At 42.0% G+C, this 15188-nt stretch overlaps 1 protein-coding gene and 1 long non-coding RNA gene across 3 annotated transcripts in view; both read right to left on the bottom strand.

Moving 5' to 3' along the window:
• LOC135112249 (Y+L amino acid transporter 2-like) overlaps positions 1 to 15188 on the bottom strand; it is a 168078-nt gene that overhangs the window by 93618 nt on the left and 59272 nt on the right. The gene's annotated exons all lie outside the window — the stretch shown is intronic.
• LOC135112465 (uncharacterized) overlaps positions 803 to 15188 on the bottom strand; it is a 21305-nt gene continuing 6919 nt past the window's right edge. Inside the window, exons 3-4 of the long non-coding RNA XR_010274409.1 lie at positions 1048 to 1098; positions 803 to 941 (exon numbers count right to left, since the gene is read on the bottom strand). This is a non-coding gene — a long non-coding RNA (uncharacterized LOC135112465). The remainder of the gene's footprint in view (positions 942 to 1047; positions 1099 to 15188) is intronic.

The following is a 15188-nucleotide window of genomic DNA, read 5'->3' as shown; positions in this document are numbered from 1 at the left end:
CTTCCCTATATATCAAGCCTCACCCAAGTAATATACAAAAGGCACACAAAAATAAATATTCATAATATGATCTACAAATATACATACAAAAATGCATAAAACAAGAAAAACCTGGCAATACACAGGACCGTCCCGAAACCCGGGCGAATACGAACAACCACGACTCCCGTCAGGTACTCAAGACATCGTGATTCATGACACAAGGATGAACGTGTACCAGAAAAGGTGAAGACGAAAAGAGAACAACATAAAACGTCTCTCCACCCACCCATCTCCCCACCCACTTTCCACACTCCATTCCCAGAGAGAGAGAGAAAGAGAGAGAGAGAGAGAGAGAGAGAGAGAGAGAGAGAGAGAGAGAGAGAGAGAGAGATGTGTCGAGAGAGAGTGTTTGTGTAGTAGGAGTGAAATACTTTCCTTTTTTTCCTGATATTCATGTTCACTTTCTGACAACAGGCAATAGAAACAAGAATAGCAACACACACACACACACACACACACACACACACACACACACACACACAATACCAGCATGTACGTAAGAGGCAGTCGACTCAACTCACCGTCTCATCTCTCGCAGAGCTCCTCCTCCTCCTCCTCCTCCTCCTCTCCTTTCCTCCTCCACTTCCACCCTCTGCAGTCTCTTATTCCTCATCATCATCATATCTCTCTCTCTCTCTCTCTCTCTCTCTCTCTCTCTCTCTCTCTCTCTCTCTCTCTCTCTCTCTCTCTCTCTCTCTCTCTCTCTCTCTCTGTGTGTGTGTGTGTGTGTGTGTGTGTGTGTGTGTGTGTGTTTCCACGTCACGCCACGCTCAAAAATAGAGAGAATCCATAAGAGAATATTTTCATCTGTCTATTCCTATTCATCTTCGCTTTTTACCTCCTTCACTCATTTCCTTCACTCCCACACCTGAAGGACAAGAGGAGGCTGTCTCGTCGTGCTGACAGAGGCAAGGTGAATAAGGTAATCAACACAGGTAAAGTATTAATTGCACACAGCAGGTAAGAACAGGTAAAGTAATAAAGAAATCTCCAATCTATGCTCACCTGGCGCCGCTAATGTACAGGTAGATGAGTGGATAATGACCCTCGGCTTACCTGTGAAGGGAGAAGATGAAAAGGTGTATTGGCTCCTCGCCTTACATGGATCACTCTTGTTTAATTTTATGAGTGTTCTGACATGTCTTGTCTTCCAGTCACACACACACACACACACACACTGGCAATCTACCCGAGTGTCCAGCGTCTTCTATCCCCCATCTCTCTCTCTCTCTCTCTCTCTCTCTCTCTCTCTCTTGCTCTCGTCTTTGTAAGGAAATCCACAAAAGATACACACGTGACACAGATTCAATCACACACACACACACACACACACACACACACACACACACACACACACACGTTATCTCTTTCTCCGCGTGTCTTCAGTCAAACTTCGGTCGCCAAGTGTTGTTGTTTGCGTGAAGGAAGCACCGATGACACAACACCTGCCCCTCCACCGCGATACAAACTAATACTTTTGCTTCTCTCTTGTATCTCTCTCTCTCTCTCTCTCTCTCTCTCTCTCTCTCTCTCTCTCTCTCTCTCTCTCTCTCTCTCTCCCTTGACTTACATACATCAAGGAGAGAGAGAGAGAGAGAGAGAGAGAGAGAGAGAGAGAGAGAGAGAGAGAGAGAGAGAGAGAGAGAGAGAGAGAGAGAGAGAGAGAGAGAGAGAGAGAGAGAGAGAGAGAGAGAGAGAGAGAATGCGTACTTAAATATACATAGAGAACGTTCAATTAAAGAGTTTACCTATGAAACTGTGCATAAAACTAAAAATCTTTGGAAAATTACAAGGTTAAAGAAATTCAAGAAAGAAGTTATTGAAGGTTGTTGAATATTAAGGAGGAGGAGTTACAAAGAGTTACAAAGACACACAGGCTACAACAGACCCTGCGGTCCTCACGAGGTGACCTGGCCTAGGGGTATTGAGGTGACTGTAGAAGAAAAAGACAGGAAAGCAGAAGGTTCTCTACCGCCTTCAGGCAAACAGGAAACAGGTCGGCAATAAATACCTTACGGGGTTAGAGAAGTAAAAACCAGAAAGAAATTTCATAGGAAAGAATGAAAATAGATGAAATGAGGTGCTCCCATTTCCTGGAGGCAGGGAAGTAAACAGAACTGTAATAAGTGCAACACCATTAAGGGGACTGATTATTGATAAAAGATAAACCGAAAAAAAATATTAATAATAATAATAGGTAGAGAGACCGCTACTATCCGTGTCAGAGCCTGTGATGCATCGTTTTGCGCAAACATCTTGTAAACAAACAGCTGGATCATTATGGCATTTTGACACAGCTTGTTTGACACAGTGACAACACTGCATTGCTAAGTGTGTTTCATTAAGGAGTTTACTCTTAGCTTTGAAGGCGAAGGTGGCAAAACCCGAGAAGACAATGGGACAGGGGAAGGTTTGATGTGACGCGTGATGGTGCTGCGGGACAGGATCAAGGCAAGAAGGGTCTCAATATTTTTCGTGAAAAGTTACGTGTGTTTGTGATTCAGCAGTGTGTACTTATACTCAAGTTCCCCGCCACAGATTTCATGAAAAGAATTAGAATAAATCAATGCCAGTTAATCACCCCAACTCTAATTAACCTGCAACCAAGGGGAGAGGGAAGAAAGAAAGACTTACAAACAGACACGCGATGGACGAGTGTGTAACAAAAGCTATAATCAAGAAACAAACAGTCAAATCAGGTATCGTAGTCGCCTACCAAAAATTACTTTATTTTGATGAGAAAGCAGCAGACGTGGTAGTAGTGATGGTGTAGTGATGGTGTTGGTGGAGTAGTTGCAAGGTGACCTGTTTGATGGTGTATATGGCAACTCTCCATATTCACCATCCATAAATGGTGATTCACCTCACCACTGCTTTTTTCTCTCCTCTGCTCACAATATCAATTCAAACCAAACATGAAAACTTGCGCAAAGACTTTCAGCATCTGTGTGGTGGTGGTGAGTGTGGTGGTGGCGGTGGCGCTCATCACCTCCTCCTTGTGGGGCGTGGTGATGGACGGTCGCAAGCTTGGACTTCTGGTGGAGGCGTGGCAGCGCGCCGGTCCCCACACCACTCCTATGGGGAAGGTGCGGGAGTGGCTGGCCACTGCCTGGTGGTTGGGGCCCCTGAAGCCTGCCCCTCCAAGGGACCCCCTGTCGGAGTGCGGCATCCCCGTCACCGACTGGCGGGAGCTGGTGGCCCTCGTGGTGAACATGAAGGCCCGCCTGGCCTGCGTGCAGCAGCAGATCCTGCTGGCCGAGCAAGAGCATGATGACTTCTACACAAGCCTGGTGGTGGCGGCGTGTTGCCTGGTGGCGGTGCCGCTGTGTGGCGCCCTGCTGATAGGGTGCTCCTGCGTCCTCTCCCTCCTGCCGTGGCGCCACCATCAGTCACTCGAGGAAACCAAGGATCTGCAGACTTATACGGGACACACTGAGGATCAGCTCAAACTGATCCACTACAAACTTGTACAGCGGAAACTGAAGAAGCTTCTAAAGCAGCACTGTCCCCTGAAACGACACGTCCTGCTTGTAATGTTTGACTGGCTGACAGAGGTGCAGCTCTCCCCGGACACTGGTGGCGACGGCCGCGTCCCGGTGCCTCTCCTGTCGTGGGAGGCGGTGCCACTGGCGCTGCAGGAGGACGCTCGCGTCGAACAGGGAGGCCAGCTGAGCGTCCCCCCCGTGGAGGACCCGGCGGCCCCTGTAAAGGACACTGCAGCCCAGGAGGCAGGTGGCGAGGAGGCCCACAGCCTGGTGCGGCGCAGCATTGTGGTGCCTCCTCGGTTCAGGCACAGGCTGGCTGGCGCCGGGGAGTGCCACCTTCGGTATTTAGCGCGCCACTACTGCGTCTTGGTGTGCCACACTTGGGACGCGCCGCGGGGCAAGCTTCATATTAGAGGCCCCAAGAAACGCGTGCTGGAGTGCCACGCCCACGTGCAGGACTTGCTGGCGGGCTACCGCGCACGTGAGGCGGGGCCCAAATGAGAAGCCTTCACTTTGCTGTCCCTCAACACAAAGGACACGCTTTGTCCTAAGAAACCTTAGGGTGACTGTAGTAGTAGTAGTAGCAGCATAGTTGTGGTAGTAGCAGTAGTAGCAGTAACAGTAACAGTAACGGTAGCAGTAGTAGCAGTAGTATTAGTAGTGGTAGTAGCAGTAGTAGCAGTAACAGTAACAGTAACGGTAGCAGTAGTAGCAGTAGTATTAGTAGTGGTAGTAGCAGTAGTAGTAGTAGTAGTAGTAGTAGTAGTAGTAACAGTAACAGTAGCAGTAGTAGCAGAAGTAGTAATTCGTTGTTACCTGTTCACTTTACGTCAGTTTCGTTATCTACACTTTTAAGTTGGCTACCATTCATAATATACTTTGCTTTCTCGTTTCGATACCCTATATGAAACACTTTGTACTTATTCACATTAAGACTCATTTGACAGAAGGTGGAGGAGGAAGAGGAGGAGGAGGAGGAGGAGGAGGAGGAGGAGGAGGAGGAGGAGGAGGAGGAGGAGGATGGCAAGGAAGGTGATGTGAAAAGAAGAGTAAAGGGAGGAGAAGGATGAAGAGAGAAAGGAGGGCAGATGAAGAAAGAGGAGGAAGATGAAAAGGACAATAAAAAGGAGAACAAGGAGAATGACGAGAAAGACGAGGCAAGGACAGAGATGAAAGGAAGGAGAGAGAGAAGAGAGGTGAGAGAAGAAGGAGAGGAGGGAAGAAAATGCGGATAGGAGAGAGAAAGAGGATATAATATCGAGATACAAGAAATATAAATGAAGAGAAAGGAGAGAAAAACAAACGATAAACAAGGATAAAGAAGAGAAAATACAAGGAGAGGAAGAGGAGGCGTTTCTGAAACTGGATGAGAGAGAGAGAGAGAGAGAGAGAGAGAGAGAGAGAGAGAGAGAGAGAGAGAGAGAGAGAGAGAGAGAGATGGAGATGAGAGGAAGGAGCAGAAAGAGGGAAGATGAAGAGGAAGACGAAGAAGAAGAAGAAGAGGAAAAAGTCGTCTTGTTTTAGTCGTCTTGCCTGGAACTTAATCCTGCAATCCTCATCTCCTCTTACTCCCTTTTCTAGTTCACGAGATTTACAGTGTATCTTTTTCTCCTCCTCTTCTCTCCTTTAAAATTTCTTTTCGCAAAGCCCTTCGTACATTGTCATGCGTGGTCACTGCACACACACACACACACACACACACACACACACACACACACACACCAGGGTGGATAGATTAGTGTATTAATATTTATTTTCATCCGTAGTTGGTGTGTATTAACATAAAAGTCCTATTAACAATGTTTTCTTTGTTGGCTTTTTGCTATGTATTTTTCCATGATGCTTTTGTTGATATGTTAGGAATAGTGACCTGGATGGTGTGTGTGTGTGTGTGTGTGTGTGTGTGTGTGTGTGTGTGTGTGTGTGTGTGTGTGTGTGTGTGTGTGTGTGTGTGTGTGTTCTATCGTAAGGTGGTGAGGGATCAGAACAGTTTCTTATTGTTCGTATTTTTCTTAGTGTTGTTGTTGTTGTTTTCCTTCATCATCATCATTATTATCACGTTTGCCTACTCCTCCTCCTCCTCCTCTTCCTTTTATCATCATCATCATCACTATATCATTACTACTGTTGATATTTCCATCGTAATTATCAGTAGTAATACTAAATACACTTGCATAACACATTTATCACGTTACGTTACCTAAACATAAGGAACATGACTCTCTCTCTCTCTCTCTCTCTCTCTCTCTCTCTCTCTCTCTCTCTCTCTCTCTCTCTCTCTCTCTCTCTCTCTCTCTCTCTCTCTCTCTCTCTCTCTTTTTTTTCTAGGTGTGTTGATGTTCCTCTTTTGAAACAGCTCAAGTCGTAAGCAGGATGAAATAGAGAAACAAAAGAGAATTGCAGACTTTACGAGTAGAAATGAGAGAGAGAGAGAGAGAGAGAGAGAGAGAGAGAGAGAGAGAGAGAGAGAGAGAGAGAGAGAGAGAGAGAGAGAGAGAATCCTAACCAACTTACATTTAAAGCGCTGTACAAAACACGAAGACGCCTATAAAAAAATAAATAAATAAATAATTAAATAAATAAATAAAAATAATGAAAAGAATATATTTTCCTATTTCAAGCTAATACAATGTTGAAAGGACGCAGTGCTACAAAAGGTAGTGTTTAAGAATGGTATGTCACTGAAAAACATTGTGTCGAACAGCGCTCAAATACAGGTAAGAGTTCCAGCGTTTAGAGTAAAGAAATGAGAGAAAGAGAGAGAGAGAGAGAGGAGAGAGAGAGAGAGAGAGAGAGAGAGTGAGAGAGAGAGAGAGAGGAGAAGAGGAGAGAGAGAAGATGAGAGAGAGAGAGAGAGAATGTCCTAACGTAAAATAATTTAATAAAGATGAAGAGTTGTAGAGATAAACAGTAGAAGGGATGAGAAAGAAGCCTAATCTAACCTAACCTAACCTAACCTGAGAGAAGCCTAATGCAACCTGACATAAACACTCATATTTCCTCTGTGGACTAATGGCGAGGCGAGGAAGGTGTGTGTGGATTTGAAATGAAGTGAAAGACAAGTGATTTGAAAGTGGTTTTTCAAGTGTGGCTGTTCTTTGGGTTACTTGGAATGGAAGAAAGGGACGTGAGGCTTTACATTATACGAAAAGAAAGTTGACATTAAGTAACTGGAAGTGTTAGTGACTTTTGGAGGAGTTATTAATGTTAAGGGCAAGAAGGTACGAGAAATACAGGTTAAGTCAAAGGAAAGCTAAAATAATAAAACAAAATTAACGAGGATGATTTTATGAGATTGGAAGAGAAGGAAATTAACTTTAAATGTTCATGAAAAGAAAGATGAGATTAACTGGAAGTGTTAGTGACTTTTGGAAGATGTTATCAATACTAAAGGGAAGGAAGATATAAAATTGAAGTTCAATGAAAATCTAAATAATATTAAGTAAAATTAACTAATGTAATTTTCAGAGATTATTTACAGACTATTATTTCTTCTCAAGTTTCACAAAATAGACTAGGCTGATTCAAATTTTCAAAAGTTTACAGCATAATTTCAAGAGACCACGGAACAAAAGGAGTAAGAGAAATTTCAACCTGTTTATATTTGCTCACTAAAGCCACCTAGGAATACTGAATTGAGACATGAAGCGTCACATTGCCATTCACACTCAAACAATTGAGGAAAGGAAGTTAAGGATGCAGACAACAAATTAAGCAAAAGGAAAGTCAATAAAAAGTGTAAATTTTTAGCTGGTTTTCTCTCTTCTTGGATAACTATTAATGAAAGATACGTACAGTTCAGTGAAGGAAGCGACAATTTATTAAAAACCTGGATTTTTTGCTTATTTAGTTTTTCTGTGTATGCATGAGCAGATAATGACACGTGAGTATGAGAGAGAGAAAAAAAAAACATGGAATAACAAAATGTGGATAAAAAAAAATACGTGAAGAATACTTAAAAAACAAAACCAAAAGAGGAAGAAAAAAATAAATAAATAAGCAATGGCATAACCAGTGAGGGTAAAAAATATACCTAAAAAAAAGAAAAAAAAATCAAGTAATAACATACGCAGTTAATAATAATAATAATAATAATAATAATAATAATAATAATAATAACACATGCTGAGAAAGGAAAGGAAAATAATACCAACAGCGAATAACACAAACACTTAATAATACGTTTTAAGAAATAATGAACTACAAGGAATATCATAAAGAGCAAAGAGAAATATACATGAAAGGAGGAAGACAATTATGAGGTAGAATGAATGACACAGACAGTTACTTGGCCAGGAAGTGAGTGAGTGTGTGGGAGTGCGTGAAATGACAAAGGAATGCCCAGAAAGGACGAAAGTAAATACCCCTATGATTTTTATTCCTTCCTCCCAGTGATGATAAGTAAAGGTGAGAACAAATGAAATTCAAGAGAGAGAAGAGGAGAGTGAGAGAGAGAGAGAGAGAGAGATGAAGAGAGAGAGAGAGAGAGAGAGAGAGAGAGAGAGAGAGAGAGAGAGAGAGAGAGAGCATTAGATATCTCCTGAATACACGCATACAGTCGTTAAATATTTAAGAGCGCCGGTAGGGTAAAGGATTTAAAGAACAGAAATTCGAAAGAGAGGGAAAAGTGTTCGATCCAATTATAGACAGACATATTGCGTGGGACAATGTTTTTCCATTTTTTGTCCTTTGAGGGGAGAGGGGAGAGCTGGAAATGGGAAGAGGTAGGTAGTAGAAAGAGAGGTGAGGGGAGAGATGGGTAGAAAAGGTTAGTAGCAGGATAGGGGAGGGTATGGGAGAGAGATGAGGGGAAGAGCTGGATACAGGAGAATGTAGGTAGTACGAGAAGTGGGGAGGGGACATGGGAGAGGAGAGGGGTAGGCAGGAACAGTGACAGGGGACATAGGGGAGGGGAGGAGCTGGAGTTGGAGAGAGGTGAGGGGAGAGCTGAGTCGTGGACAGTGGTAAGGCGGCGAGGTGAGGGGAAGAGGGTGATGGGGAGAGGGGAAGGACTGAGGGGAGCGCTGTGGCTGGTACGGACAGAAGAGAGGGGAAGAAATGCAAGATAAAAACTCGTACAATGCTCAGATGTCAGCGCCACCGATACTTGTGAGGGAAGGTATTGGCACCCGTGGCTGCGTCCACTGGCCCCTCTGGCACTCCCGCTGCCACGCTCCAGGCCAGCAAAACATTCCGTGCCTCATGCGTTACGGCGTGAATTTATGTACCTCAGCCTAAATAAGAAGCAAATTAAATAAAAGGAACTCAAAAGAGAAAGTATCATAAAAATCTGAGTAACAATAAGCAACAAGTCATAATGATGGGTAGGTTTAGTTAGGTTAGGTTAGGATAAGTTAGGTTAGGTTAGATTAAGTTAGGATGATTAGGTTAGGTTAGGTTAGGTTAATTAAGGTCAGGTAGGTTAAGTTAAGTTAGGATATTTTAGGTTAAGTTAGGTTGGTTAGGTTAGGGTTACGTTAATTAAGGTCAGGTAGGTTAACTTAGATTAAGATAAGTTGGGTTAGGTTAGGTTAAGTTAGGTTGGTTAGGTTAGGTTAATTAAGGTGAGGTCAGGTCAGCTCAAGTCAGGTTTGGTTAGGTTAGGTTGGGTTAATTTATGTTAAATCAGGATAGTTTGGGTTAGTTTAGTTTATATTAGGTTACAGGTTAGGTTAGGTTAATTAAGGTCAGGTAGGTTTAAGTTAGGATATTTAAGGTTAAGTTAGGTAGGTTTAGGTTAGGTTACGTTAATTAAGGTCAGGTAGGTTAAGTTAGATTAAGATACATTGGGTTTAGGTTAGGTTAAGTTAGGTTAGGTTCGTTAGGTTAGGTTAATTAAGGTGAGGTCAGGTCAGCTCAAGTCAGGTTTGGTTAGGTTAGGTTGGGTTAATTTATGTTAAATCAGGATAGTTTGGGTTAGTTTAGTTTATATTAAGGTAGATTAGACCAGGATAGTTTAGTTTTGTTCAGTTCAGGTTAGGTTAATTAAAAAACGTCATCGATAAACTGAACACAAATCTTCACTCGGCACGCCTGAGTCTCGCTGATCGCGTTGTCGTGAGCGGCAAGGCGAAGCAAAAGCCGACCATTATGAAATTCAATGAGAAATTAAGGAAACACGAATCCCGTTTTACCGATAAGCGAAGGAACCCCTCATTGCAATTCATGTTTGTTTCCTTAGTGTTGAAACCTTCCTCTCTCTCTCTCTCTCTCTCTCTCTCTCTCTCTCTCCTCTCTCTCTCTCTCTCTCTCTCTCTCTCTCTCTCTCTCTCTCTCTCTCTCTCTCTCTCTCTCACTTCCTCTCCTCTAAATCCTTCTCTTCTTCCATCCGTCCTTTCTTTTCACTGATTATTTTCCTTCGTCTCCCCTCTGTGTCATTCCCTCCTTCCCCCCTTCCTTTTATTCGTCTTTTTTTCCTCCTTCCTTTTTAACTTTTCTTCAATTCCTCTCTCCATCTTTCTCTTCTTCCTTCCGGCCTTTGTTCTCATCACTAATTCCTTTCCTTATTACCTTCTTTCTTTTCCCTCCGTCTCATTCTCTCCTTTCCTCCTTTATTTCATTTGCCCTTTTTTTTTCTCTTTCCTCCATTCCTTTCCAACTTATTTTCCATTTCTCTCTCATTCCTTCATCCTTCCCTAATTACTTCCTTCATTTCCCTTCCTTCCTTCGTTCCTGCCCTCCATCTTCTTTCCTTCCTTCATTTCTACCTCCACTTTCCTCTTTCTCCTTCCTTCCCGTGTTTTTTCCTCCTCCTCCTCCTCCTCTTTCCCTCTCGCTACGTTTCACGCAACATCTGGTGAAGGAAGACCAGAGGAAGATTCTCTCTCTCTCTCTCTCTCTCTCTCTCTCTCTCTCTCTCTCTCTCTCTCTCTCTCTCTTCTCTCTCTCTTTCTCTCTCTCTCTCTGTGTGTGTGTGTGTGTGTGTGTATGTGTGTGTACCTTCATGAGTTTTAAAGTTTCTATTTAAGTGAAGTAAAGTTGAGTAAAGAACAATTGCAGTTTTCAAAGGAATTAACTTAATGTTTGATATCAACGTTTAAGAAAGAAACAAAGGCACTTAAGTTTTCAAGTACAGTACACGACGGTAGGAAAGTTTTCTTTTTTTTTTTTATCTTACTTTATTTTGCCTTTATTGTTCTTCCCATTAAATATTAAAATAGTGATGAAAGTACGGTGTGCTCTCTCTCTCTCTCTCTCTCTCTCTCTCTCTCTCTCTCTCTCTCTCTCTCTCTCTCTCTCTCTCTCATCAGTCTATTTGTCTGTCAATATATCTATTTATTTATCTGTTTGCTACTACTACTACTACTACTACTACTACTACGAGAGAGAGAGAGAGAGAGAGAGAGAGAGAGAGAGAGAGAGAGAGAGAGAGAGAGAGAGAGAGAGAGAGAGAGAGAGAGAGAGAGAGAGAGAGAGAGAGAAAAATAATAATAATAATAATAATGATAATGATGATGATGATGATGATGATGATGATGATGATGATGATGATGATGATGATGATGATGATAATAATTTTATATTTCCATGTAACATGGTTATTCTTAGTTATTCTTAAAATAAGGTGCAAAATAAAAAAAATAAAAAAAAAGAACGAGGGTGCCTAAAATAAAAGGACCTACCTAAGATACAAGATGATCTAAGATAAAAAATATTTCAATTTAGATTTAAAGGTTTGCAGGCTCCCCGAGTTGTTGACAGAAGAGGGCAGATTGTTTCAAAGTTTGTGCCCTGACACAGCAGTGGCCCTCACCCCTGAGTCAGTGCTGGCTTTGGGTGTGTACAAGTCACTGAGCTGCCTTGTTGTGCTGCTTGTTTTTTCCATGACACTGGGAAATTTCATGTGCCATTCAGGATATAATCCATATACAACTTTATACATTGTTGTACATTTTTCAAAAAGTGTGCTTGTCTTTTACTGTCATCCATTGTAGATCTTTAAATACGGGAGTGACGTGATCATATTTCCTGCGCCCCCCAGTAGCTACTTTAGCTGCTAAATTCTTGCAATTTTTGTATGTTTAGAAGCAGTTTTATTTGTGGAGCCCCATATACTAATGCAGTAATTTATTAGGCTGAGCACCACAGACTCTACAATTAATACCCTAGTTGGTTTATGAAAATTGTCACTCATTCTGTTGCTATACATCAGTATTCCCATGATTTTCTTATAAAGCTCGGTGATGTGTACATGGAGAAGCATGTATCTGTGGAAATAAACGGCCAGGTTCTTCACATGCGTCACCGGGTGGATATGGTTGCCTTCACAGTTAATGAATGTGTTTGGGGGAATACGTAATAGAATTTGCCTATTGCCAATAAAGATACATTGTGTTTTTTTTTAGATTTAGCATAAGACCATTACTAAGAAAATATTGCTTCACATTGTGTAGTGTGTCTTCAGTTTTAGAGATGAGGTCCCTGAGATTATTGACAGTGTCAGCCTGTACAAACTGGGTATCATCAGCACACTGGATTAGTCAGCACACGTTTAATTTGTCATCTGGGTCATTAACGTAAATCGAGAACAGAATGGAGCCTAGCACTGAGCCTCGTGGAACCTCGTAGTCTACATTTAGATTATTAGATTGTGTTGCTCAAACGTACCGACTGTGTTCTGTCTTTCATGTAACTGTTAAACCAGACGTTGTCTGTATTGAGCTTAATGCATTTACTTAGAAGAGTCTCGTGGCTAACACTGTCAAAGGTTTTCGACAGATCACACAAAGTCAAGATTGATACTTTCTTTTGGTCCATGTTGTCACATATTTTATCAGTGATAGTAGAGAGAGCAGTTTCTGTTGATAGTTTTGACCGAAATCCGTGTTGTGAGTTAGATAGCAAGTGATTAAGTTCCAGAAATTTAATTACCTGATTAGCAAGTACTTTTTCTAGTATTTTAGAGACAATGGGTAAGAGTGAAATTGACCGAAAATTGTTTGGGTCGCTCGAGTCTCCGCTCTTAAAAATGGGGATTATAAGGTCATGTTTCCAGGCTGTGGGAAAGACGCCTGTAACTACTGAGGTAGTGATTATTCAAGGCTATTATAGAAAGAGCATCCTTTGTAAATTTCTTGGGAATGCCATCACTGCAAACAGAACTGGTTTCGTTCATGTCTTTTATCATGAGGATAACAGTGTCAGTGTGTGCTGGTTGAGGCCTGAAGGTGCTGTCCTCACCACTCATCCCAGAGGCTACATTCTCACAGATAGAATATTGCACATTTTCACCGTGGATGAGTTCCTGAGTTTTAGTATATGAATTTCTTACCAACATTAGCAAAATAAGAATTAAATTCCTTGGCTTTGTCGAGTACATTATCAAAATTAGAGGTAATGGAAATGTTTTTAGTGTTTGGGACTGTTTTTGTAATAGTTTTCCATGTTTTTTTGAAATGCTGCCTTTATTGTTGAGAAAGTCATCGTGATAATATTTTGCTTTGCACTCACCAATGATGGTTTTAACTGGTTTGTTTTCCTGTTTGTATTGTTGTTGCAGATGAGCGTTATGCCCATCGTATTTTAGTTTTGCTCGAGTAATATTTCCAATATTCATAGCTTCCTGGATTGAGTTGCTCGTCCATGGTGCAAATGGTCTTGTGATTTCTTTAGTAACAAGGGGCACATTCGTTTAAACAGTTAATAAAATTTGCGTTAAAAATATCTACAGGCGTATTTACGTCGTCTGTACTTAAAATCATATGACAATTGTGCGTCTTCTGAAGAAGCCTAAAACAAAATTTCTCTTTGGTATGATGACCAACGTGTGGAAATGTTGGAATAGCTGGCGATCTCTTAGGTTTGCTGATATCTGTCATAATACTTGTGAGGTGATGATCAGCAATCTGTTGTGGCACAGCATCACAGGAGCATACAGTGTCGGGCTTGTTAGTAATAGCAAGATCTGATAGAGTTGAAGATGTTGGCGTAACCCTCGTTGGTTTATCATTTACTTGAGTTAACTTGTTGCTCTTTATGATCTTAGATATCTTGCTATTACCAACAAGTAAGCTGTTATTGAAATCACACAATATAAAGAATGTCTTATTCTTCGTACTAATTAATCTAAACATGTCTTGTAAGCATTCAAAAGCAGTGGCAGAGGCTTTACGGTGTGGGTACATGCAACCAATTATTATGGCTGGCTGCTTCCAGAAATCTTCAATGTCCACTTGTTTGGGGACGTTCAAGTTAATGATATTGAGTGTTAAGACATTCTTTACATAGATACATACACATACATAAATACATAGATACATACACCGCCTCGCCGCCGCTGTGTGTGTATGTACTGGTAGTAGGGGCGCCCTCCTCGTTACCCCATCATGTCTTGCTCCCTCTTGTCGCTGGCCTGCTGGGTTTATAATAGAAAGGGGCTCGTCGTTGGAATGCAGGGCGGGGCTGGGAGGTAGTGAGGGAGCTCTGGGGAGCTCTGTGAGGTCGAGGCGTTGCGGGCGTATGATCTGCCTTGTTGACTTGGCCTGATGTGAATGCGTGAGGCAGCCTGACGTTCTTGGGAAAATGGGCGGTGCTCAGCGTTCTCAGCAGGTGCTCTGGTTCCCAGTGTGGAGTTGTCGCAATCCACGGACCTTTTTTTTCCTTTCGTTGTGCTTTATGCGTGTTAATATTTTTTTCATTAATATTTTTCTTGACTTCTTCCCAGTGTGTGCAAAGACAGAAGTGTGGGTGTTGCTTTTTAATGGTGCTCAGTAGCTTGATTACACCCAGCCTATTCAGTTCTGGTGGGAATTTTTTTCCATGTCAAAGCACACATCATCAACCTCACCTGTGCTAAGTATGAATGCAGGAGCAGTTTTGGTGGTATTTATTCCATTAGCTTCACCCCATTTCATTAAATGCTCGTTTCAGTCAAGTGTTTTTGCTTGTACTTCCTGAGTCATGGGTGGTGGCACGAGCTGACACACATGCACCTTCATAGCACTAACTTTTTTCCTTCAATGCTGCGATCAAACAGTCTAAATTGTTTAGTATTGCTGTAGGTGTACACGGAGCATGGATGGGGAAGAGGACCCGTTCGCAATACACCACCTCTCTCTGCCCCGATTTACGCCTCCTGGCTGTGGCTGGCGCGACACCCCACGATCTGCAATTTAAATTCACCAAACAGAAGACTACGGCTGATATTCCTGTAAGGTTCCTTATAATTATTCAAATATCCATCCATTTTCTCGACTGCGATAGCTCAAAAGGAATCCAAATAAATTAATTATCTATTTTAGGCGGAAAATTAACCCTCCATTGGTTTTACAGGGAAGTTTTAAGGGCAAGTAAATTATATTAATTCTCCCTACCAATATTGAACATAATAATGCATTACATTTCAATAGAAGATATTTTACGCGAGTTTCCCTTCTAATACTCTGAAATAGCTGACGTTTTTTCTTTCCGTCCCGGGAGTTTTAAGGGGGTGCCTCACTAAATCGAGTAAATTATTCCCATTTTCTTTCCCACGGTGCCTCGAGGGTGCCAATCATTTACTATTTATTTAAAGATGGGTACTACATTAGCTTGCCTCCACATTACTGGCAGCTCACCTGACTCAGTGATTTCCTAAAGACAGAAACTAACGGCTCACTAATAACCTCTTTGCATTCCTTAAGTACTCTGGAATATATTTCATCAGGTCCTGGTGTCTTGAAC

Source organism: Scylla paramamosain, chromosome 23 (genome assembly GCF_035594125.1).
Source record: "Scylla paramamosain isolate STU-SP2022 chromosome 23, ASM3559412v1, whole genome shotgun sequence".
Taxonomy (NCBI): Eukaryota; Metazoa; Arthropoda; class Malacostraca; order Decapoda; family Portunidae; genus Scylla; species Scylla paramamosain.
This window is presented reverse-complemented; position numbering and strand designations above follow the sequence as displayed.